This window comes from Balaenoptera borealis (assembly GCF_965194805.1).
Source record: "Balaenoptera borealis genome assembly, chromosome: 5".
NCBI lineage: Eukaryota > Metazoa > Chordata > Mammalia > Artiodactyla > Balaenopteridae > Balaenoptera > Balaenoptera borealis.
This window is the reverse complement of record NC_138862.1, coordinates 95,164,455-95,188,505: the sequence shown is the minus strand read 5'-3', so window position 1 is coordinate 95,188,505 and position 24,051 is coordinate 95,164,455. Positions and strand designations below refer to the sequence as shown.

General features: G+C 42.2%; 1 long non-coding RNA gene across 1 annotated transcript; it reads left to right on the top strand.

Moving 5' to 3' along the window:
* Nucleotides 1-60: 60 nt before the first annotated feature.
* On the top strand, nucleotides 61-20,738 carry LOC309629802. Its single transcript, XR_014245224.1, has 3 exons — nucleotides 61-5,381; nucleotides 14,448-14,600; nucleotides 18,073-20,738. It is a non-coding gene; the product is annotated as an uncharacterized lncRNA (long non-coding RNA).
* The last annotated feature ends 3,313 nt before the right edge of the window (nucleotides 20,739-24,051 follow it).

Genomic DNA, 24,051 nt, shown 5'->3' with positions numbered 1-24,051 from the left:
TGCAAACTTCTTTCCACCAAGGACTTATTTGTTTAGAAAACTGAAATATTTTTTTAATATTTATTTATTTATTTATTTTGGCTGCACCAGGTCTTCGTTGTGGCACGCAGGATCTTTAGTTGCGGCACGCGGACTTTTTAGTTGTAGCATGTGGAATTTTTAGTTGCAGCATGTGGACTTCTTAGCTGTGGCATGCGGACTCTTAGTTGTGGCATGCACGTGGGACCTAGTTCACTGACCAGGGATGGAACTCGGGTCCCCTGCATTGGGAGCACGGAGTCTTACCCACTGGACCACCAGGGAAGTCCCAGAAAATTGAAAATACTTTTGCTTCTCTTTTCTTATCACCAAAATAAAATCTGTTCATTGTAAAAAATTAGGAAAACAAAGAAAAGAGAAAAACCCGTCCCATTACTAGAGATAACTACTGTTAATACTTAATATCTGTCCTTTTTACACATATTTGTGTGTGAGTATACATGTTACAATGTTCATTACTTTATAACCTGTATTTTATGTTTAACATATGGCGATGGCCTTTCCATGTCATGAAACATTCATTCCTCTACAAGAGCGCTTTTTGACACTGCCGGAAGACTGCCTCACAGGGACACCAGCTCCGATGCGGTCAGCCCACCTAGGAATTCATCTTGAGATACAGGGGGGGACTATTGAGCATTCTGCTAAAAACAAGTGTCCAGGCACTCAAAACATTCACGGGATAGACTCTCACCAATAGGCACAAAATGAATATGGGGCCTAGGAAGTTTGCCTGCTTCTTAGAAGAATCTTCACGCAGGAGACGACAAAGCAAGAACCGTGGAAGATCACCCAGAGGCTCATCTCTCAAAGCCCCCACACACGATAGAAAAGTCCCAGGGCTGAGACGTGAGCCAAAAAGAGCCCCTCGTGGCTGGGGAGCCATCCTGCTTAGTGAGGTGGAAGCAGAAGGGGCCACTTGCCTTCAAGTGGAACCATGACAGCCAGGCACGACTCTGTGATGTTGTGTCATTTCCTAACTCTTCTTTCTGCCCAAGTGCAGGTTGGAGAGAAAGGGCCCACTGCCTTCTTGAAGTGAGGCTAGAAAGATGACAAAGTCTTTTCCAAGAAAAGACAATTGTTGAGTCAGAGAGAAGATGCAAGTCAAGTACCACACAGAACTAGAAGCCCGGAGCTGTTGAAAGGAGGGATTGCATCTCTAATGCTTGGATTTTCAGGAGAACTTAAAACCCATCAAAATCATGCCTGTCCTTAAAGAACACTAGACACTTCTGCTTCTTCACAGCCACAGGCCCTCCCACTGAACCGTAAAGCCAGGGACCCAGAGTTATGTTTTCTGCTGTGGGTTTTGTTCAGTGCTTAACACACTCTTGCTGGTGCCCCAGGGCTGAGGGCCTGAAAAATTGCCCTTGGTCACCTCTTTCAGCCCACGTAGAAGAAGGTTTTCCATGAGTGGTGTCGTCAAGATGGAGCAGAGTATTGCACAACCTACCTAACTAATTTTGTCTGAGCAGAAAATCTCTTTCCCAACTTTGGAATGAAGTCAGACCAGCAACTCTGGCTGGGGACTTTTGAGGTTCCAGCAATTGCTTCCTTGAGAATCATTTCTGCTTTATTCTTTTTTTTTTTTTTTTAAATTTATTTATTTATTTATTTATGGCTGTGTTGGGTCTTTGTTTCTGTGCGAGGGCTTTCTCTAGTTGTGGCAAGCGGGGGCCACTCTTCATCGCTGTGCGTGGGCCTCTCACTGTCACGGCCTCTCTTGTTGTGGAGCACAGGCTCCAGACACGCAGGCTCAGTAGTTGTGGCTCACGGGCCCAGTTGCTCCGCGGCATGTGGGATCTTCCCAGACCAGGGCTCGAACCCGTGTCCCCTGCATTGGCAGGCGGATTCTCAACCACTGCGCCACCAGGGAAGCCCACTGCTTTATTCTTATTTTGCTTAGCAGGAGAACCTGCTGGGGCTTGGCTGTCCATTATGCAGCTCAAGGTGAAGGTTAGCAACAAAATTGTCATTTCATTCTCCTATATTGTTACTCAAGCCACAGATATTATGGGAACAATCTGTTTCTACCCACACTATCATCCCTGAAAACTTTGTGCTATAATCTATTCTTTCTAACTGGTCCAGTTTTGAGAGGAGGTAAAATGGACACTGTTAGAAAACAGCAATAATAATATCATTGATTTTGACAGGCATATTTAGAATAAAGGATGAAAAATCTTTCAGTTTTACTTATGTGGATCCAACATTCACTCATTCACTCATTCATCCGTTCAACAGCCATGTATTAAGCTCTGTCACTGTGCTGGTTGCTGTAGGAAGTGCAAAGATGAAAAAAGGCACAACTCTGTCCTCTTACTACCTAGGAGGGAGATAAAATATGCTCACAAAGAGGCATACAGTATAATTTAATCAGCGCCATAAGAGAAGTAAAGATAAATTCTACGATTTCAAGAAAAGGAAGGAAGATTTTGTAATGTATAGAAATATCGAATCACTATGTTGTACACCTGGAACTAACATAGTGTTGTAGGTCAATCATACTTCAATTTAAAAATTTTAAAAATGCAAAAAGACAAAATTCTAACCTAATTCTATAGGAAATTAAATAAATTACTTCAAATTTATTTATTTTTTTTAAAGAATAGAAAGTAGTTAGAAGGATGAAGAAAGACTTCATGGAGGAGATGACATTTGAGCTAACCCTTAACAGCTATGTGGGGATGAGTGGGAGGCGATTCCAGGCAGAGGGAATAACATAAGCAAAGGCACAGAGGGGAGGAAGTATGAATCTGTAGCAAACAGTGAGTCGTTTTGCACAGCTTGGGTCTAGGATGCATAAAGGGAAGGACAAGTAGGAAATAAGATCAAAAAGAAAAGTCTGATGCCTATTTTGGAGGATCTGGAATATCAAGCTAAGGAATTTGGATTTTATCCCAGTAGCCACACACTAAGGAATTTGGATTTTATTCCAGTGGCCACATGACATCTTCATAGCAGAGAGATAACGCAGTATCAGAGGGTGGCATGGACTAGCAGTAAGTGAGGGACGAGAGGGGAGATTCCTGGGAGGCACTGCCGCGGTGCAGGCGGGAGTTAACTGGGCCCGAACTAGGACAAAGCAGACAAACTAGGAGGCGGAGGCAGCATTCACAGAGCTTAGCAGCTGACTGGATGTGGGGTGCAGTCAAAGATGTATGCTAATCACATTCTCTAGGTCAGTGGTTCTCAAGCTATAGCACGTCAGAATCATCTGGAGGGCTTGTTAAAATAGAGATTGTGGGCCCCACCCTTGGAATTTCTGATTCAAACCTGGAGTGGGGTCCCAGAAACTGCCTTCCTAGCAAATTCCCAGGAATTGCTGATGTTGTTGGTCCGAGGACCACACTTTGTGAACCACTGCTCCGGGTCCTCTGTGGCTCACTTTTGTGACTCTGGGGAAGCAATTGCAAAGGGACAAGGGAGGCAGGAGAGGCAATAATTAGAGTCACTACAAGTGAATTGGAGACTTTTCTTGTCCTTTGTTTTATTTTATTTCTTCTAATTTTTTTTTTGAAGATCTTTTTATTTATTTATTTATTTATTTATTTATTTATTTATTTATGGCTGTGTTGGATCTTCGTTTCTGTGTGAGGGCTTTCTCTAGTTGCGGCAAGTGGGGGCCACTCCTCATCGCCGTGTGCGGGCCTCTCACTATCGCGGCCTCTCTTGTTGCGGAGCACAGGCTCCAGACGCGCAGGCTCAGTAATTGTGGCTCATGGGCCCAGTTGCTCCACGGCATGTGGGATCTTCCCAGACCAGGGCTCGAACCCGTGTCCCCTGCATTGGCAGGCAGATTCTCAACCACTGCGCCACCAGGCAAGCCCTATTTCTTCTAATTTTTAAATTTTTTTTTTTTTTTTTTTTTGTCTGTGTCACGTCTTAGTTGCGGCACGCGGGATCTTCATTGAGGCATGCAGGATCTTTTGTTGCGGGGCACGGGCTTCTCTCTAGTTGTGGCATGCGGGTTTTCTCTCTCTAGTTGTGGCGCACAGGCTCCAGAGCGCGTGGGCTCTGTAGTTTGCAGCATGTGGGCTCTAGTTGAGGCGCGTGAGCTCAGTAGTTGTGGCGTGTGGGCTTAGTTGACCCGTGGCACGTGGGATCTTAGTTCCCTGACCAGGGATCAAACCTGCATCCCCTGCATTGGAAGGTGGCTTCTTTACCACTGGACCACCAGGGAAGCCCCTTTTCTTGTTCTTAGAACCTACAGCGTGCCTGATGTCTGGAGCAAAAGGGCTCAGTTAGGGAAGTTTACAGTGTACAAAGACAATGTATTAACCTATAAGTTGGAGCACAGAAGCACGCTAATTTAGGGCTCAGGAATTCTGTTTTTCTTTGAAAGTATACAGGTTCTAATCTTATGGGGAGGCAACATTATGATGTAACATTAGAATCAACAGCCCTGAGTTCAAATCCTGACTGCCCCTTCTGCCAATGACGTCACCTCTTGAAGTCTCTGTTCTTCTAGGTTAAAATTAGATTAACAATGTGCAGTGCACAGTGCTGTGAGGAATAAATGTGGAAACCAACGGAAAGCACTTGGTACCATGCCTGGCACACTGTGGGGCTTCCTGAATTTTGCTTTCCCCTACCCCAACCCTTCAGATGTGAGTGAAGGGGGTACAGCCCGTGGTGAAAGCCTTATACGCGTCTCTTGATCAAACAGCCCCCCGGAGACACCTGAGGTCCCATAGTAGCCCAGTCACATCTTTGGATTAAGCCCCACTGTAGCTCTCTTTACAACTGCCAGTGTGTTGAATCCCCGAAGGATATGGGAAAATCCATTTGTCAGCTACTTTCTGCCTGCTGGGAAGGCACTGGGAAACGGGATCTGAAATGGGATATGGACACAGAGGGAGGAGTTTCTGGAACAAAGCAGTTTTGTCTTCTTTGGAATTTCATCAGGCCAGGCGGCCTTGACCAGGGCAATGTCACTGAGGGCCTTTTGAAGCTTTGATCCTGCTGGTGAGGCTGTGTGAACTTTAGAAGATTTTCAGAGTGCCCGCGGTGAAAAAATGAGCCGGTAAGCACTTTTTCCCCCCTTTAACCAGATAAATCTGATGTCATAACATCCCCAGACAGGCAAGCAGAATGCAGACTTGGCAGTGAATCACAGAGGGAAGAGCGTCTGAGACTGAGCCTGTGTTATGGGAACTCGATGACAAACAAGGCCCTGAGGCCCCACCCCCTTCCTGGGAGAAAGGGTTGGGAAACAGCAACCCCATCATTTCAACGAGATGAAGTGGAGATGGAGCCGGGAGGGAGACTGGAGGAGAGCGGAGGGTCACACAGATGGTTCTCCCGGTCTGGCTGATCAAACCAAGTACACCAGGTCATAGGTTAGTTGGAGGGTTAGGACCTTAGTCAAACATCTAGTGGGGATGTGGGGAGAGGGAGGGGAAGGGGTTGCCCTAAATGACTTCCATGATCCCCACCCAACTTGCTATTTGATGATTGGGTGATAGGAGTTAACAAGCCCAACACTGCTCAAGCTGTCACTTGATGGAAATTCCATTGATTTAGTCATGAAGAGAAACATCAATCATTCAGGTCCACCAGGTCCCTGGCTGTGAATTGGCACTCTTCATTTTTTAAAAGTTTACTTACTTTCCCTCAATTAGATCCAGTACAGATACAAAGGAGTACTATGCACCTTAAATAAATGCCTTTGCAGAAGACTATGTAATGACAAGGAAAGGAAATGCAGGTCATAAAAACAGTATAACCCTACTATTATTTTAAAAATAGAATGAAAAAAAGACTGGAAAGATGTCTCAGAGGTTAACTCTGGTGGTCAAACTGTAGACAATTTTTTCCTTTTGTCTTATCTGAGTTTTCAAAATTATTTAAAATAAGCATGTGTTACCTTTGAAGTAGGAAAAGACAAAATAATTTAATTTAAAAAGTTCATTCTAGAAAATACTTTCACTAAATATGAGTATAAAGTATATATGATTTTGTAACCTGCATTACAGTATTTTCCACGTTGTTAAAAACTTCCTAATAATTATTATTAATAGCTGCATGGTATTTCATCATATAAATATACCATATTTTTTTGTCTCAATCCACAATTGTTGGTTATTTATATTGTTTACAACTTTTTATTATTACAAATAATGCTGCAATCTATCTTTTTAGCTCATTTAATTTTCCCATAAATTTTATCTTACCCCTAATTGCCTTCACAAGATTGAATGTCCATATATTCACACACCCACATAAACACATTTTTCTTTCTCACTATATACCAATAAACTCAGTGTTTTTTTTTTTTTATAGGGGCCCTCTCTCACACTAAGACTTTCTTGTAAGAGTGCTAGGCATTTGAATTCTCCTGACAATTGTCAGTCACAGATTGGAGTCTTAGAGGTCATTCAGTCCTGTGTCCATGTACACGGAGGAAGCTGAGGCCCAGAGAGGAGAAATGACTGGCCAGTGAAATGACTGGCCCAAGGGCACATGGTGAATTAGTGACCAAGCTGGAAAAGCAAATTCATGAATATTTTTCAAGGACTAGGAACTTTGGAGGGTCATCAAACACTAAACGACGTCAGGGAAGAAGATAGAAAGAGAGAATGAAAAAAGACTTAGTGGTAAGAGGGAGAAAGCAGAGAGGGAAAGAAGTTGGATTCGGGGGGATAAAGAAAACTGAGACCAAGGACAAAAATGTAAAAAGAACAAGTAAATGAGAAAAGTTAACATATCGAGACTCCTTATAGCAGGGTTTGTTAACTATGGCACTGTTGGCATTTGGGCCAGATGATTCTTTGTTGTGGAGGTGCTGTCCTGTGCATTGTAGGACGTTTAGCAGCAACCCTGGCCTCCACCCATGAAATCCAGTAGGATCTGGGGCCCCCAGTTGTGACAACCAAAAAATGTGTTCAGACAATGACAAATGTCTCTTGGGTGCAAAATCACCCCAAGGTGAGAACCACAGCTCTCTGGTATTGTTCTCTATGATACCACTGGAGAAATACTTGCCCCATTTCTTATTGTTGGAAAGGAATCTAAAACATCTCCTGGAAGAGGAAACTGGAAACAAAACATTCAAATGCAGGTTATAGACTGTCCCCAAACGGTAAGGTTGTACTGAAAGGCAGGGAGAGAAAAGATTAAATAAAGTCCATTTTTCTGGCAAAGAAAATGAGACAGGAAATATACAGTTTGCTTCAGGCACGAGGATGAGTCAGAGAGAAACCAGTATGAAAACATGAACTTAGGTTCTGACCTTTAAAAAGAAGAAAAACACTTTTATCACTAACCCCTCCCCAATTCAATCCTGGATCTTTGTAGGAACAAGGAAGGAAATCTGCACTAGGAAATCTTCCCTCAAAGCTAATGAAATAACAGGAATTGGAAGTAACATGTAGAAATGTGTTTGTTTGTTTGTTTTCCATGAAGGACAAAAGCAGAGGGTGGTAAGAGTTAGATTCACTGATTTAAAAAAAAAAGTTGGCCATTGTTCACTGAGTACTGTAAAGTGCCTTATATTCACACTGTCTCCCCAGAGCCTGACATCAGCCCTCTGAATCGGGTCCTATTACTATCCCCATTCGACATATGAGGAGCTGAAGGTCAGAAGTTAGGTAACTTGCCTAAGGTCAGTCAACCATGTGATGAGGCCAAGATTTCAAAGCAGGCCTGCTTGATTACCAAGGCAGGGCAGTCACTTCTTAGCACCCCTGCCTCTGCCATCAACAGAATTCTTCTATAAGATTGCTACTCTGTCTCATTTTAGGGTGTTTTCTAGAAAACCCCACAGTTCACCTCATTACGGTCATGGGCAAGAGTACTGGGCGCTCCCTGTAACCTGAGTCCAACCTGGAGGCTTCCCCCAGGAGTTCACCTGTACCCTAGCTATGCAGGAAGATCTACAGAATTTAGCTCACGAGGTGCTGTCAGAGTCCAGTCTTGGGCTTGTACCCATCCTAGTCCCTTCCTCTGGCTGCCTTTCACAGAACACAGAGGCTATCTCCCCCTCCCCAACTGCCCAGAGCCACAGCTGCCCTGGCACAGCTGCCCTGCCATCGTCCTGGCATGATGCAGTGGTTCCTTTCTTTTACAAACACGATTAGATAGAGAATTGCTTCAGACTTCTTTAAAGATTATTGTTTTAGACATAAAAAAGAATGAAATAAAGTCGTTTGCAGCAACGTGGATGGACCTAGAGATTATCATACTAAATGAAGGAAGCCAGACAGAGAAAGACAAATACCATATGATATCACTTATATGTGGAATTTAAAAAAATGATACAAATGAACTTATTTACAAAACAGAGATAGACTCACAGACATAGAAAACAAACTTCTAGTTACCAAAAGGGAAAGGGGGATCTGTTAATCCCAAATTAGGAGTTTGGGATGAACAGATACACACTACTGTATATAAGATGGATAAACAACAAGGACCTACTGCACAGCACAGGGACCTTTATAATAATAATAACCTTTGATGGAAAAGGTTATAATAACCTTTAATGGAAAAGAACCTTATAATAACCTTTGATGGAAAAGAATCTGAAGAAGAATATATGTATATAAATATATAAAACTGAATCACTTTGCTGTATACCTGAAACTAACACATTATAAATCAATTATACTTCAATTTTTAGAAAAGACTATATTTTTAGAGAAGTTTTAGATTCACAGCAAACTTGAGCAGAAGATACAAAGACTTTCCAGAGACCCCCTGTCCCCACAAATTATTAATGCTCCCACCAGAGAGGGATATTGGTTATAACTGATGAACCTACATGGACACGTCATAATCACCCAAAGTCTGTAGTTTATATTAGGATTTATTCTTGATGTTGACTTTTTTAATTTCTTAAGAACGTTTTTGAAATCGTATTAATATTTTTTAAAAGGGCTTCTACGGTATTGCATTTTTTTAAAATTAATTAATTTATTTATTTATGGCTGTGTTGGGTCTTCGTTACTGTGCGAGGGCTTTCTTCTAGTTGTGGCAAGCGGGGGCCACTCTTCATCGCGGTGCGCGGGCCTCTCACTATCGTGGCCTCTCTTGTTGCGGAGCACAGGCTCCAGATGCGCAGGCTCAGTAGTTGTGGCTCACGGGCCCAGTTGCTCCGCGGCATGTGGGATCTTCCCAGACCAGGGCTCGAACCCGTGTCCCCTGCATTGGCAGGCAGATTCTCAACCACTGCGCCACCAGGCAAGCCCTACGGTATTGCATTTTAAAAGCAATTCTGTTTCCACCGAGGGAGGGCTTCAGGAGGCAAGAGCTGTTTATCAAACCTTTCCCCTCATGCAAAAATATTCTGTGAGTTCTTTGGATATGTAGTACAGATGTCACATGCCTCCCATTGCTCCCAGGATGACAAACAGTTATGAAGAGAATAATAATAATAAGGAGAAGGAGAAAGTATAATCTCCTTACTCTGAGCCGTGCGCTCTTATGCAGGAGCCATGCACTTTTCCACTTTTATACGTGAGGAAATTGAGGGCTAGAGAAGTTAAGTTACTTGTCCAAGGTCACACAATTAAGAAGGGCAAAATCTTAAAAAACAAAGGAGTGGAAATCTTTCAATATGACTTTTTAAAAAAATTCTGCTTTCAACAACCTGCATATAGGCAGTTCTGAGAGTGCAGATTTGCTTCCTTCCACAAATATTTATTGAAACCCTACCATGAGCCATTCAAAGAAGGATGGCGAGATCAGAGTTCCTAGGCTGTCATTTCAGCACTGGATAGAGGCATGCCATGTCTAAAAGTCCTTGCAGTGTGAAAAAATTCTCTTTCCTATTTAATGGCAAACTCCTCCCATTTCCCTTCACAGGAGGCGGCGGCAGGGCCAACACCTACTGCCTGCTCATCTGCATCCACTCAACCTTTGGCTTCCCCTCCCATGTCGTGAAATGCTCCCCCAGGTGAACCGTGCCCTCCTAAAGGTCCGGCCTCATGGGCATGGAGAGTCCTTATCTTGCCCATCTTCTCTGTGGCATTTGACACTCTTACCAACTTTCTCTTCCTTGAAACTCCCCTTTCTTGAAACTCCAGTGACTTCCCAAGACCATCCTTTTCCCGTTCGCCTCCCACTCCTCTGATGTTCCCTCTCCGTCTCTTTGATTATAAGTAATTTCCAAACTTGGAAATTGAAAGGTGCTTTGTGCATAGCTAACTCACGATGGTTTGGATGAACTAAAAAATCAACATCATGACAAGGGGTGGGGATGGGAAAACTTCACGAGGAAGGCCCACAGCAGACCCTGGGTTTGCTCACCGATCCCATGAGGAGCCGGGTTCCCAGCTCCAGCACAGCAACGAGCTTGGCCGTGTCTCTTCTGGGCAGTCACTGTCAACCTTCAAACCACGAGCAGCTCATTGTTTGCTAGGAACTATATTTAGGAAAGACAAAGCCTCCTGGGTGTGGAAAGACTGCCCGTTCGGGCAGAGGGCCAGGTTTAAAGGCCTAGACCTGTGAACAGCACTTACTTCGTTGGGTGTTGATTTTAAATGTGCGTTTTCTAACAATAGGGCCCCAGCTTCTGCTGGCCCTAAAGGGTTACAGATTTTCCCTCCTGGTGACAGGTTGTGCAGCTACATCTCAGAAGACATAAATCTCCTTCCAGTCATCCCAGATTTAGGTCCATAGATTTCCAGTTATAGAAGAGAGCCATTCTGGGTAACGCAGCAGATGTAAACTGTGTGCCTGAATTGATTTCGCATTAATTTCTCGTGGGCTATTTCCATGCTCCTTAAATACCAATTTTTAAAGCTTTTATGGTATTGTGTTTTCAAAGCTGGTTTGTTTCCACCCAAGAGCAGGCTCCAGGAGGCAAGAGTCGTTTTTCAAACCCTTCCCCTTGCGGGAAAGCATTTTCACCAGCAAAGAATTCTCAATAATGAGCTGTCTGTTTGCACAACTCCTGTGCGAATGTTCTCGTGCTGCTTCTGTATTCTTCCTTTTGCAAGACACATCATGGGGCACAAGCTTCGGCTTTCATGCTCTCTTGAAAGACCAGCCCTGGGCGCCCTTTGGAACTGAGTTAAGTGGTCCTGCAGGAGCTCAGGGCCTCAGATAATGGCCCTGAGTGTCCTTGTTGCACAGCGGGGCCCATGTGCCTTGCACCCTGGGCTCTTGGCTCTCCTACTTGAACCAAATGCTTTTAGAAACCATCAGATGAAGAGCAAAACAATAATCTAAAAACACTTCTTTTTCTTTCGAAAGAGAGGAAGGGAGATAGGGGGCTGCCTCAGATCGAAGTCCTGAACATGAGACAGAAGCTCATCTTACAACTTTCGAAGCCTTAATTTTCATATGTCTAAAGCTACATGGCACACAGCAAAGTAACAGCACACCAGCTGTTCCTTCTACCAACACATGGCGCCAGCAAGAAGGGGCCCTTCTGTGGCATTTCTTCATTGATGTGGCCACATTTGCTAGGCTTGGGTTTATTTTTGAGGCATTTTACAAATGGTTTGATGAATTGACCCTCGTTCCCAATTAAACTAAACACTAAAAGCAATTGAGAGTATTGAAAATGCAACGGAAGAGAAGTATACAATTATCAATATGTTGGAAACTAAAGTTTCCATGAAGATGGAGAGAAATGGAAGATGAATGTGGTTTAGTCTGAGGGATAATCCCCCAGGACAAAGAGGGGACCATACAACACATGGAATGTGCAATTGACAATTTGTGAGAGGCTAGAAGGCTGGCACTGAAGTTGGATGTCTATTATCCTAAGATTAATTCATGAGCAGGCTCTGGACTGAAGGACAGTTGGACTATAAACTCCCTTTAGGGATGTAACCTCATAGGGAAAGGTAATTTTGTGTAAAGCAGCTGCTTTTACCAGTGGCATGCTCATTTTTAGATTCTAGCACCACCTAGAGGAGAGAATGAAATAATTTCCATCCACTGCTAAATCGAAGGAATCTTTATTAACCATTTTTCACTTTTCAAAGCGCTTTCATTTTATTATCTCATTTGATATTCAGGTAATTATCTTTGAGTTAGAAATTTCTATCTTCATTGTACTGATGAAGAAATTCATCTCTCAGGAGCTTACTGTGCAAAGAGTTTGACCAATTTTTTATGAAACTGAAAATACTCTCCATGAATCGATTATTTTTTAAACAACTTTATTCAAGTATAATTTACATATGGTAAAACTAACTGATTTTAAATATACAATTCATTAATATTTAGTAAATGTACTGAGTTGTGCAGCCATCACCATAATGCAGTTTCAGAACATTTTTATCACTACAAGATCCCTTGTACCTCTTTTACACTTAATCCCCCTTCCCACCCCACAGCCTCAAACAGTCACCAATTTGTTTTCTGTCTCCATAGATTTTCCTTTTCTGCGCATTCCATGTAAATGGAATCATACAACATGTGCTCTTTTGTGGCTGGCTTCTTTCACTTAGTATAATGTTTTTGAGGTTTACCCATGGTGTAGCATTTATCAGTATTTCATTTCTCCTTATTGCTAAGTAGTGTTCCATTGTATTGATAGACCACATTTTATTTGTCTATTCACCAGCTGATGGACATTTGGGTTGTTTCCAATTTTTTGCTATTATGAATAAGGCTGCTATGAATATTCGCATAAAAGTCATCTTTCTAAGCAAGAAATTTTCATTATTAAACAGGGCAGTGAATAAAATGTGTAGAAGAAGAACGATTATATACATTTTGTGTATTGGGGAGAAAAATTAGGATACACAATCTGGAGATGCCTAAAGGGAAGGCATCTGAGTCCTGGGTTCAATATGTATACCCAAGAACTGAGGGGGCCCTTGGAATGACATTCTTACAGAAACACAGAAGAAATACAGGGAAATAATTCAAGATTTGCTTTGATGGATTAGAAGGAATTAAATATAGTTCTTAAAGAATCTCTTCTTCTTGGGTCAATACAATATGTAGCAGATGTAGACTTTGGTAACACATCTGAGGTTGTGGGTCCCATTATAATCCCTCCTCATCGTGAAGATAGTAGCAAAGGAGCCCTTTTACCTTTAAAAGTTAAAGGTAAGCTATGGAGTCAGATGCATCTGGGTCCAAATCCAGGCTCTGTCAACATATACAAGGACTTGGCTGGTCAATTTTCTCATCAGTATCCTGAGAGGCAATGGTACCTACCTTACAGGGCTGTCGTGAAGACTCACTAATATGGTGTATGCAAAGCACTTAGCATAGGGCCTGGCACACAGTGAGTTCTGATTTTATTTTTATAGGATTAGATTGTGCCCTAGATACCCAGAAACAGTGACATTGACCTCTGTTGATTCCTGAGACCCTCTTACATTTTTTCATTGGATGTTTCTGGCTCGAGATCCTGGCAAACAGAGGTAGAAGTTTCCTTCCGAGGTGATACAGTTTGTGGAAGAGGAACCTCATAAAAAAAAATATACTGCTTATCACCCAGCATGCCATAGGCTGGTAGGAAGATTTAGTGCAAATGTGAAGGGAGCAGTTAGGACTTCGGGGGATAAACATCGGAACAATTAGCATGATAAGTTAGCGACTCATTTTGCATATAAAAATGTTGCCTAGGACTCTAGAGTTTTCCCTATTTATGGAAGACAGTCAGAGGTCCTTGGGTTGAATTAAAATTTAATACCCTGTGAGGGGAAATATGAAGAATACAAATTATCAATACTAGGCAATATGTCAAATGCAGTAACTGCCAGCTTTAAACAGTCCTTCCTGTTGTCCCTCTCCTTGTCAGCCTGTGCACCTGATTTGCAGTCAGGAAAACATGGCCAGAACCATATTAAGTCTCTGGGAAAACAAAGGAATGAAATACATATCCTGACGCAGGAAAATACATCAAAAACTCAAAAAAACCATAATCTTTAAAGTGACAAAACAACATATTCAAAAGTATTTAAATCAGGATATTTTCCCCCAAGAAAAGTTGGAAGCTCTTATTTTATTTGAGGCCGGGCAGATGAGTCTTCCATGAGCGGTACCCACCTTCATACTCACCCAAGTGATACATTGAAGAGTTGGAAGTGACTGAGTTCCAGAAATCTTACTGTTGAGGAAAGCCAGAATCTGAGGAGGAAAAGACTCCTCAGACTTCACTTTGCAAGACTGTACTTTGGCAGGCAAAGAAAGAAATTCAAATGTGTTCAGAGTGCTATTGGTATTCTTAGGGGAAAACCAGATGGAATTGATTTGGTGAGAGATACAGTAAGGATAGGAAACAGCGCCCTGTTAGATGTCCTGGTACACTGACTTATCAGCTCTGATTTTTGTAGCCTTGTAGTCACACCCATTGCCCTGTGACTTTGCAGTTGCTCCCACTAGAAGTGTGGGTGTTGTGTTTGAGCATGTGGCTTGCTGTGGCCAATGGAATGTGGGCAAAGTGACCATGTGCCAGTTCCAGGTTAATCCTTAGTAGGCATTTGTGTTTTCAGTTGTGCTTTCTTCTTGTGCTTCTGCCATTGTCATGAGAGGAAAATGGCCAACCCAGTGGTCTGAGGAGGAGGACAGATCCATGAAGCAGATGTGGATGTATGCTCAACCTAGACCAGCCCACCCTCAGCCAGCCCACAGATGCGCAAACAAGAGTAAGTGATCGCTGTTTTAAGCCCCTGGATTCTGAAGCTGTCAAGCAGCATTATTGTGACAATAGGTTACTGATACAGATGACTATTTTATAGGGTTAGTTGAAAGAGAGACTGAGAAAACATTCATCTACAGACTATCAGATCTTCATCTTCATAACTACTCTTGTAAGGATAACAAAAAGTTAAATTTTCTACAGAAACCTGAGCATGTCCTATATCTAAAATTGATGGACCATTTGAGAACAAACAAAACAATTTCTGTGTAGATTTATATAGGATGGGGATTGGGGAAGAAGTGCCCTCATATTTTTATTGAGATAGTTAATTCTACTTCATGCAGCCCACTCTGAAGGGAGCGTCTCATCTTTTCACACCCTCCCTTTCCAGATAACAGAGAACTGGGGATGAGAACCCTTGTCAGTTTTCTGTTTTTCCACTTGAAGTCCTCTCTTTATGAATCTAGCTGGATTTTGTGCAGCATGAATTCTTATTTGTCAGCCTTGTAGAATAACCCTGGCATACTTCTAAGAGCTGTCAGAGCCTTTGGATGAATGTGAAATGGGAGAGGGTGTCGGAGCCATACAGGCAGCCCAGGAAATCCCCAGTTTAGCTGATTGGACACAGAAATTGAGATAGAGCTTGGGGCCAGGTCTAGGTTGGAACTTCAGACATTCCTAATTGCTTGTGAGGCCAGCATTACGCTATCCCATATACCTTAACACTCCTTCTTGGATAAATGGCGGGTGTAGGGCTCAGAGTCCAGGCTGGCGCTCTGGAAGCCGGGGTTGGGTATGAGGTTCGGGTTGGCTGGTGGACAGCAGAGGAATTAGCAAGGACCAATCCTAAGCACCTATGCAAAAGGACTGGACAGAAAGACGCTAAAACCAATAAGAGGCAATATAGTCAGAACAAGACTGGAACGGACAGCAGGGAGGACTAGAGCCTGAAGAGATGCTCTGGGCCCCTCTGCAAGGCTGGAGGGGTTTTGGTAAGCTCTGCCAGCTTTGCCCAGCTAGGGCTCCAAGCTCGTTTGGAGCCAGGCTCAGTGAGAATCAGAAGAGAGAAGTTGTCTGGTCTCAGCCTGCCAATCATGAGTAGCAGCGAGAGCCCATCTCAGTTCACACTGGCTTTCTTACTCAAATTCTTATTCTGTTTGAACAAGATGAGTTATGAAGAAAGAAATGGAAGAAAAAAATTACCTCGTTCCAGCTTTTTAGCTGCTTTCAACTTGCTAGATAAAGTTCTTTCTTCCACTCCCAACCAGGAATTTTTGTGCTTCAAAATGCCTGAGCTCCTTACATATAGCTCTATCTACTCCACTTCCCACCTCTGTGGGAATAACAGCTTTCTGGCTCAATGAAGGGGATGAAGTCCATGGCTCGCTGAGAGTTGAAGATGGAAGCTAAAAAGGAGGTGGGCCACAATCCCTATAGAAAGAGCTATATCTTCCCTTGAGAGGAAAGACGTGGGTGGCCAGTCTACATGTGATGGTGACCTATCATGTGTTAGGGTGTCTAACCATCCTGGTTTGCTTTGGACTGACGGATTTCCTGGGACCCAGGACTTCCAGCACTAATACTGGGGCAGTCATTGGATTTATGCACTAGAAGTTGACAGAACTTTCAAAGGGTCAGCCTATGGATACAAAGGGACTGAATACCTGGTAATGAGGCTGTATAGGTTCTATATTGCTGAGTAACAAGCTGTATTAGTTTTCTATTGCTACGTAACAGATTACCACAAATTTAGCGGCTTAAAGCAACACACATTTATTATCTCACAATTCCTTTGGGTCAGTAGTCTGGGTACGGCTTAGCTGGTCCTCTGCTCACGGTAGTACAAGGCTGTAATCAAGGTGTCAGCCGGGCTGTATGTTTATATGGAGGTTTGAATGGGGAAAAGCCTGCTTCCAAATTCATTCAGGTTGTGGCAGAATTCATTGCCTTGCATCTATAAGACTCATGATGACTTGCTTTTTTAAAGCCAATAGAGAAAGAGTCTCTGGCCTTGAGAGAACTCAGTCCCTCTCTTAAGGACTTTCACTTAATTAAGTCAGGGTCACCCAGGATAACCTCCCTTTTGATTAACTCAGAATCAACTGACCTTAATTACATCTGCAAAATCCCCTCCCCTTTGCCATATTCCACTGGCTAGAAGCAAGTCGAGGGTCCCCTCCACACACAAGGTGTGGGGATTATGCAGGATATAAATGCCAGAGATTGGAATCAGAGGGCCCTCCTATAAACCACCTGCCATACAGACCATCTCAAAACATAGTGGCTTTAATAAAAACAGTTTTTAAATTTAATTTCCCCATGACTAATCTAGGGGTCAGGAATTTGGGCTGGGTTCAGCTGGGCAGTTCTGTTGGTTGCACCTGAGGTCACTCATGTGACTGCAGACAACTGGCAGGTTGACTGGGAACGTACGAGTCCAGGAGGTCTCAGCTGGGACAGCTTGACGTGGCTCCAGGTAGTCTCATCCTCCAGTAGAATGACCTGGGCTTCTTCACATGGTGGTCCCACAGTGGCAAGAGAGCATAAGCCCCAGTGTGCAAGCACTCTTCAAGCTTGCATCATGTCCCAATGGCCAAAGCAAGTCATATGGCAAAAGCTTGAGTCAACATGGGAGGGAACTCAAGGGCATAGATATAGGGAGATGTGATTCATTAGGGGTCATTACTGTAACAATCCACTGCCATGGCATTGGGAGACACATCAAAAATTCTCTTGCCCAGGTTTGGAAGAAATGCCAATAGTCACTCATCTCTAGTGGAACAGGAAGGCTGTAAAATGCACATAACATTAGTGGCTACAGAGTCCTTAAGACTAAGGGCCTGTCCCCAAGTTTTCTGGACTGTCTGAGCTTCTTGAGTTTCTTAAGTGACCTTAGATGGAGGGAGGGAATCTTCTTACTAATGACTAATATAGGACCTCTCAGCACATTGGTGAGTCAAGATTTGGAAATGGTCTTAGTTTGATTTAGAAAAATAAAACACAAGAAGGCTGAGCAGTGACTTTATGCCAGTTATGTATTTTTACTGGGATCTCAGAATCTGAATTCATAACACCCTGTTGTTCACATCTTCGCATCATTGTCACCCATGGAAAAGCCCACTTTAGCCTATTCCTCAATAATAGGTTAGAGGAAAACATATTTTTAAAATCAATGTTGTGTATTACCTTAAGCCAATTTGTCCTTTCATGTACATTAGATTCTATGGTCGTGGGTATTGGTAGCCTCCCATGATTGGAGTTTTGTGAGAGCTATAGGTCTCCTCTACAACACTCCTACTGGGTAGTATGTTTCAGCTAAAGGAATGTCAGATGGGAGTCTCCCACACATAGAAGCATGTGTTAGCAAACAGGCACACAAGAAGTCATGCCTGTTCTTTAAGCTCAGAACAAAGACCATGGGCTCTTGCATGGTTGATGGCTCCAATGTTCTGACAGTAAGATTTTACTCTTTTTAGCCTGAAGCACACCAGGACAGGGATTAACCTGGCTAAGATGTCAGCCTGCAAAATGTCTGGAGTCTCATGGAAAAGAAACTGCTACCTGCCTAGTGTTTCCTGCTGTGGCCCCAACCGGGTATCAATCTCTTGTTCTTGGACATGCCCTTTCATACATGTAAGCTAAATATATGAATAATTAAATTCTCTGTAAAGTCAACACAGGCTCAATTATATGTGAGTATGTATACGACACATAGGGAGCTTATACCATACGCAACTTTCTTTTTCTAGAGATCTAGTAAGAATCTTAAGTAAATGTGACTTAGAAAAGAGTCTCTGTAGAGGGACCAGTTTATTCCTTGTTAAAGAACATTGCCTAGTACACAGATTCATTTCTGTGAGTCTCATGATATCCTTGGCCCAGGCTAATCTGCCTGGGATGTTGTATCTTTGTATCAGGGCACTTATTAATCATAGACTTTGTATCTCCAGATATTGCAGGTTTATTTTTTTATATATTTAAAATTTATTTATTTATTTATTTATTATTTGTTTGCGCCAGGTCTTAGTTGCGGCAGGCGGGCTCCTTAGTTGTGGCACATGAGCTCCTCAGTTGTGGCACACAAACTCTTAGTTGTGGCATGCATGTGGGATCTAGTTCCCTGACCAGGGATCGAACCCAGGCCCCCAGCACTGGGAGCGTGGAGTCGACCAATGAGCCACCAAGGAAGTCCCTCAAGTTTACTTTAGATACTGTTTTTATAATTTGATTCTAGCATGGTGTTCTATTTTCTCCAATCTACTCTGTAAAAGTTCCTGCTGTTAACCCACTTGTTACTCCAAAAATGCATTCTCTCTCCTATAAGTACTTTGAATATTTTCTTTCTCTGACCATCACTATTCCATGTTTGCTGGCTGTTGTCTCTTCCACTGTCATGCTAATTTTGGTAAAGCTCAGATCAGAATTTTGACATAAAGAGTTATTTCTTATTAGATATCAGGCTGAAAAAATAATTTCTCAAACATGAAACAATTCCAGTAAGAGCTCAAGGGTGTAACTATATCGCTACATCACACCCATATCACATAGGTTTCATGGGCATTGAAAGTTTCTGCTCTTGGGAGAATAGAGATTGCTGAGAGTAACAGACATAGCTCAGGGTTTACTATCTTGAAGCTTGATACTAAAATATTTTTTTAAGGTCAGGTTAATGGCACTTATTTTCAAAATGTTTACTTTCTTCTTCAAAGCAACATGACATTTCAGAGTAAAGTTTAAAGCAGAACAACTTCTAGGGACAAAATAGATTATGCTAATTAACTGTTATAACCTCCTATGAGCTAAATATTTGCTTTTATATAGACCTAATTCTCTTTGTTTCTCTTCTAGTCTCTGGATACTCAGATGCCCTTCACAGCTGTAGGCTCATATGCTCCATTCTATGTTTTGGTCACTTTTAAGGTAGGATTGCCAAATAAAATACAGAATGATCAGTTAAATTTGAATTTCATATAAACAAGATATAATTTTTTAGTGTAAGTATGTCCATACTTGAGAATAAATATGCATCAGAAATACTTATTCTAAAGAAGTATTCATTGTTAAATTTAACCAAAGAAGTACAAAACTGAAGCTCTGAAAACTATACAACATTGCTGAAAGAAATTAAAGATCATCTAAATAAACAGATTTAGAAGTCCCTTGTTCATGGATTAGAAGACATAATATTGTTAAGATGGCAATACTCTCCAAATTGATCTATAGATTCAGTGCAATCTGTATCAGAATACCAGCTGGTTCTTTGCAAGAAATTGACCAGCTGATACTAAAATCCGTATGGAAACATAAGGGACCCTGAATAGCCAATACAATCTTGGAAAACCAGAACAAATTGGAGGACGCACACTTTGCAATTTCAAACCTTACTACAAAGCAACAGTAATCAAGACTGTGGTATTGGCATAAGGATAGACATATATTAACAAAATTGAAAGTCCATAAATAAACCCATGTATCTATGGTAATTAATTTTCAACATGCACGTGAAAACCATTCAATGGGGAAAGAATAGTCTTTTCAATAAATGCTGCTGAAACAACAGGATAGTCACATACAAAAGAATGAAGTTGGACTCTTACTTCACACTATATACAAAAATTAACTATAAATTGATCAAAGACCTAAATGTAAAAGTCAAAATCATAAAACTCTTAGAAAAAATATCAGGGTAAATCTTTGTGACCGTGGATTTAGCAATAGATTCTAAGATATGTCACCAAAACACAAGCAACAAAAACAAAAAGATAAGTTGGACTTCATCAAAATTAAATGTTCTGGGGGCGGAGTCAAGATGGCATACTAGGAGGACATGGAATTCGCGTCTCCTCACAACTAGGGCACCTACTGGGCACCAGTGGGGGACCACGGACACCTAAGGGGATGGGAGGAACCCCCAGCGACCAGGTAGGACGTGGGGCGTGGGGGGAGTGAAGGTGGAGGAGAACTGGAGGCAGGACAGGACTGGCGCCCCTGAGGGGCGGCTGGGGGAGGGGAAGGGATCCCACGCCCAAAGGGGGAAATTGGGGAACCATTGGGAGGGCAGAGGATCCAAAGGGAGTGTGGCCAGGTTTCCCCTACCCACTTGGGCCCCCAGGAACCTGCTGAGATCCCGGGCCTGATCCTCTGCCCACAGAGGCCCCTCCAGCCATGCGGGTCCTGAGGGAGTGGGAGGAAGGGAGGGAAGGGGGAGCAAAATTAAAGGCTGGACTAGGGGACCGGCACCCCTGAGGGGTGGCTGGGGGAGGGGAGGAGTTCCTACACGCAGCGGGACCCACCCACGGTTAGGGGTCCAGCGGTGACGGGGGGAGACCCTGGTGGAGACGGTGGGGGAGGGGTGCGAGGGAATGGAAGAGAACAGGGCCAGTGCCTTCCCTGTCCACTTAGGCACCGGGGAGCCTGTTGGGCTAATCCTCTGCCCTCGGAGTCTCCCTCCTGCTGCGCAGAGCCCAAGCCCCACCCCTACACCCCCACCCAGGGCCCCACCTCTACACTCGGAGACCCCCTCCAACGCGCTGGGCCTAAACCCCACCCACACACCCTCACCCACGGCCTTACCTCCAAACTCCAGAACCCCACACTCCAGAGGCCCTCCTTTCCATGTGCTGCCTCTCCCTTCTGCACAGGTCCTAAGCAGAGGCTCCGCCCCATGCTTGAACGTCACCACTCCCCCCACCTAGGTCCCACCCCACCCTAAACCCCACCCCTGCCTAAGTTCCACCCCCGCCTAAACTCTGCCCCCATAGACAAGGCTTTTTTTTTCCTTTTCTTTTTTCTTCTTTTAGATGGGGTTCTGTTTTACCTTGTTGATTCATTGTTGTTGATTCTTTTATATTTTTACTTTTCCTAATAAATCTTTTTTTTTCTGCTGTGGTTTTATTTTTTGTTGCACTTTTTTCAATTATAGTTTTATTTTTCCTAGTATATTTTTTATCTTTCTAATTTTATTTTGTTTTTTATCCTTTGATATTGTACTGCTTTTTTTCTTTCTTTCTTCCTTTTTTTTTTTTTTTTTTTTTAACCATGCCACGAAGCTTGCAGGATCATGGTTCCCAGGCCAGAGGTTGGGCCCAGGCTCCTGGGGTGGGAGCTCCAAGTCCAAACCACTGGATTAACCTCAGACCCCAGGGAATATCAATCAGAGTGAGGCTTCCCAGAGGTCCTCATCTCAGCACCAAGACCCAGCTCTATCTAACTGTGTGCAAATTCCAGTGCTGGACATCTCAGGCCAAACAACCAGTAAGACAGGAATACAGCACCACCCATCAAAAAAAAAAAAAAAAATGAAATGACAAAAAAATATGTTACAGACGAAGGAGCAAGGTAAAAACCTACAAGACCAAATAAATGAAGACAAAATAGGCAACCTTCCTGAAAAAGAATTCAGAGTAATGATAGTAAAGATGATCCAAAATCTCAGAAAGAGAAAGGAGAAAATACAAGAAATATTTAACAAGGATCTAGAAGAACTAAAGAGCAAACAAACAGTGATGAACAACACAATTACTGAAATTAAAAATACTCTAGAAGGAATCAATAACAGAATAACTGAGGCAGAAGAACGGATAAGTGAGCTGGAAGATAAAATGGTGGAAATAACTGCCAGGGAACAGAATAAAGAAAAAAGAATGAAAAGAATTGAGGACAGTCTCAGAGACCTCTGGAACAACGTTAAATGCACCAACATTCGAACTATAGAGGTCCCAGAAGAAGAAGAGAAAAAGAAAGGGTCTGAGAAAATATTTGAAGAGATTATAGTCAAAAACTTCCCTAACATGTGAAAGGAAATAATCAAGCTCAGGAAGCACAGAGAGTCCCATACTGGATAAACACAAAGAGAAACATGCTGAGACACATATTAATCAAATTATCAAAAATTAAATACAAAGAAAAAAAACTGAAAGCAGCAAGGGAAGAGCAACAAATAACATACAAGGGAATTCCCATAAGGTTAACAATTGATCTTTCAGCAGAAACTCTGCAAGCCAGAGGGAGTGGCAGGACATATTTAAAGTGATGAAGGGAAAAACCTACAAACAAGATTACTCTACCCAGCAAGGATCTCATTCAGATTCCACAGAGAAATTAAAACCTTTACAGACAAGCAAAAGCTAAGAGAATTCAGCACCACCAAACCAGCTTTACAACAAATGCTAAAGGAACTTCTCTAGGCAGGAAACACAAGAGAAGGAAAAGACCTACAAAAACAAACCCAAAGCAATTAAGAAAATGGTAATAGGAACATACATATTGATAATTACCTTAAATGTAAATGGATTAAATGCTCCAACCAAAAGACACAGACTGGCTGAATGGATACAAAAACAATACCTGTACATATGCTGTCTACAAGAGACCCACCTCAGACCTAGGGATACATACAGACTGACAGTGAGGGGATGGAAAAAGATATTCCATGCAAATGGAAATCAAAAGAAAGCTGGAGTAGTAATTCTCATATCAGACAAAATAGACTTTAAAATAAAGACTATTACAAGAGACAAAGAAGGATGCTACATAATGATCAAGGGATCAATCCAAGAAGAAGATATAACAATTGTAAATATTTATGCACCCAACATAGGAGCACCTCAATACAAAAGGCAAATGCTAACAGCCATAAAAGGGGAAATTGACAGTAACACAATAATAGTAGGGGACTTTAACACCCCACTTTCACCAATGGACAGATCATCCAAAATGAAAATAAATAAGGAAACACAAGCTTTAAATGACACATTAAACAAGATGGACTTAATTGATATTTATAGGACATTCCATCCAAAAACAACAGAATACACTTTCTTCTCAAGTGCTCACGGAACATTCTCCAGGATAATCTATCCTAGGTATCCAAGGTATCTATCATACCTTGGGTCACAAATCAAGCCTTGATATATTTAAGAAAATTAAAATCGTATCAAGTATCTTTTCCGACCACAATGCTATGAGACTAGATATCAATTACAGGAAAAAATCTGTAAAAAGTACAAACACATGGAGGCTAAACAATACACTACTAAATAACCAAAAAGATCACTGAAGAAATCAAAGAGGAAATCAAAAAATACCTAGAAACAAATGACAATGAAAACACAACGACCCAAAACCTATGCGATGCAGCAAAAGTAGTCTAAGAGGGAAGTTTATAGCAATACAATCCTACCTCAAGAAACAAGAAACATCTCAAATAAACCTAACCTTACACCTAAAGCAATTAGAGAAAGAAGAACCAAAAAAACCAAAAGTTAGCAGAAGGAAAGAAATCATAAAGATCAGATCAGAAATAAATGAAAAAGAAATGAAGGAAACAATAGCAAAGATCAATAAAACTAAAATCTGGTTCTTTGAGAAGATAAACAAAATTGATAAACCATTATCCAGACTCCTCAAGAAAAAAAAGGGAGAAGACTCAATTCAATAGAATTAGAAATGAAAAA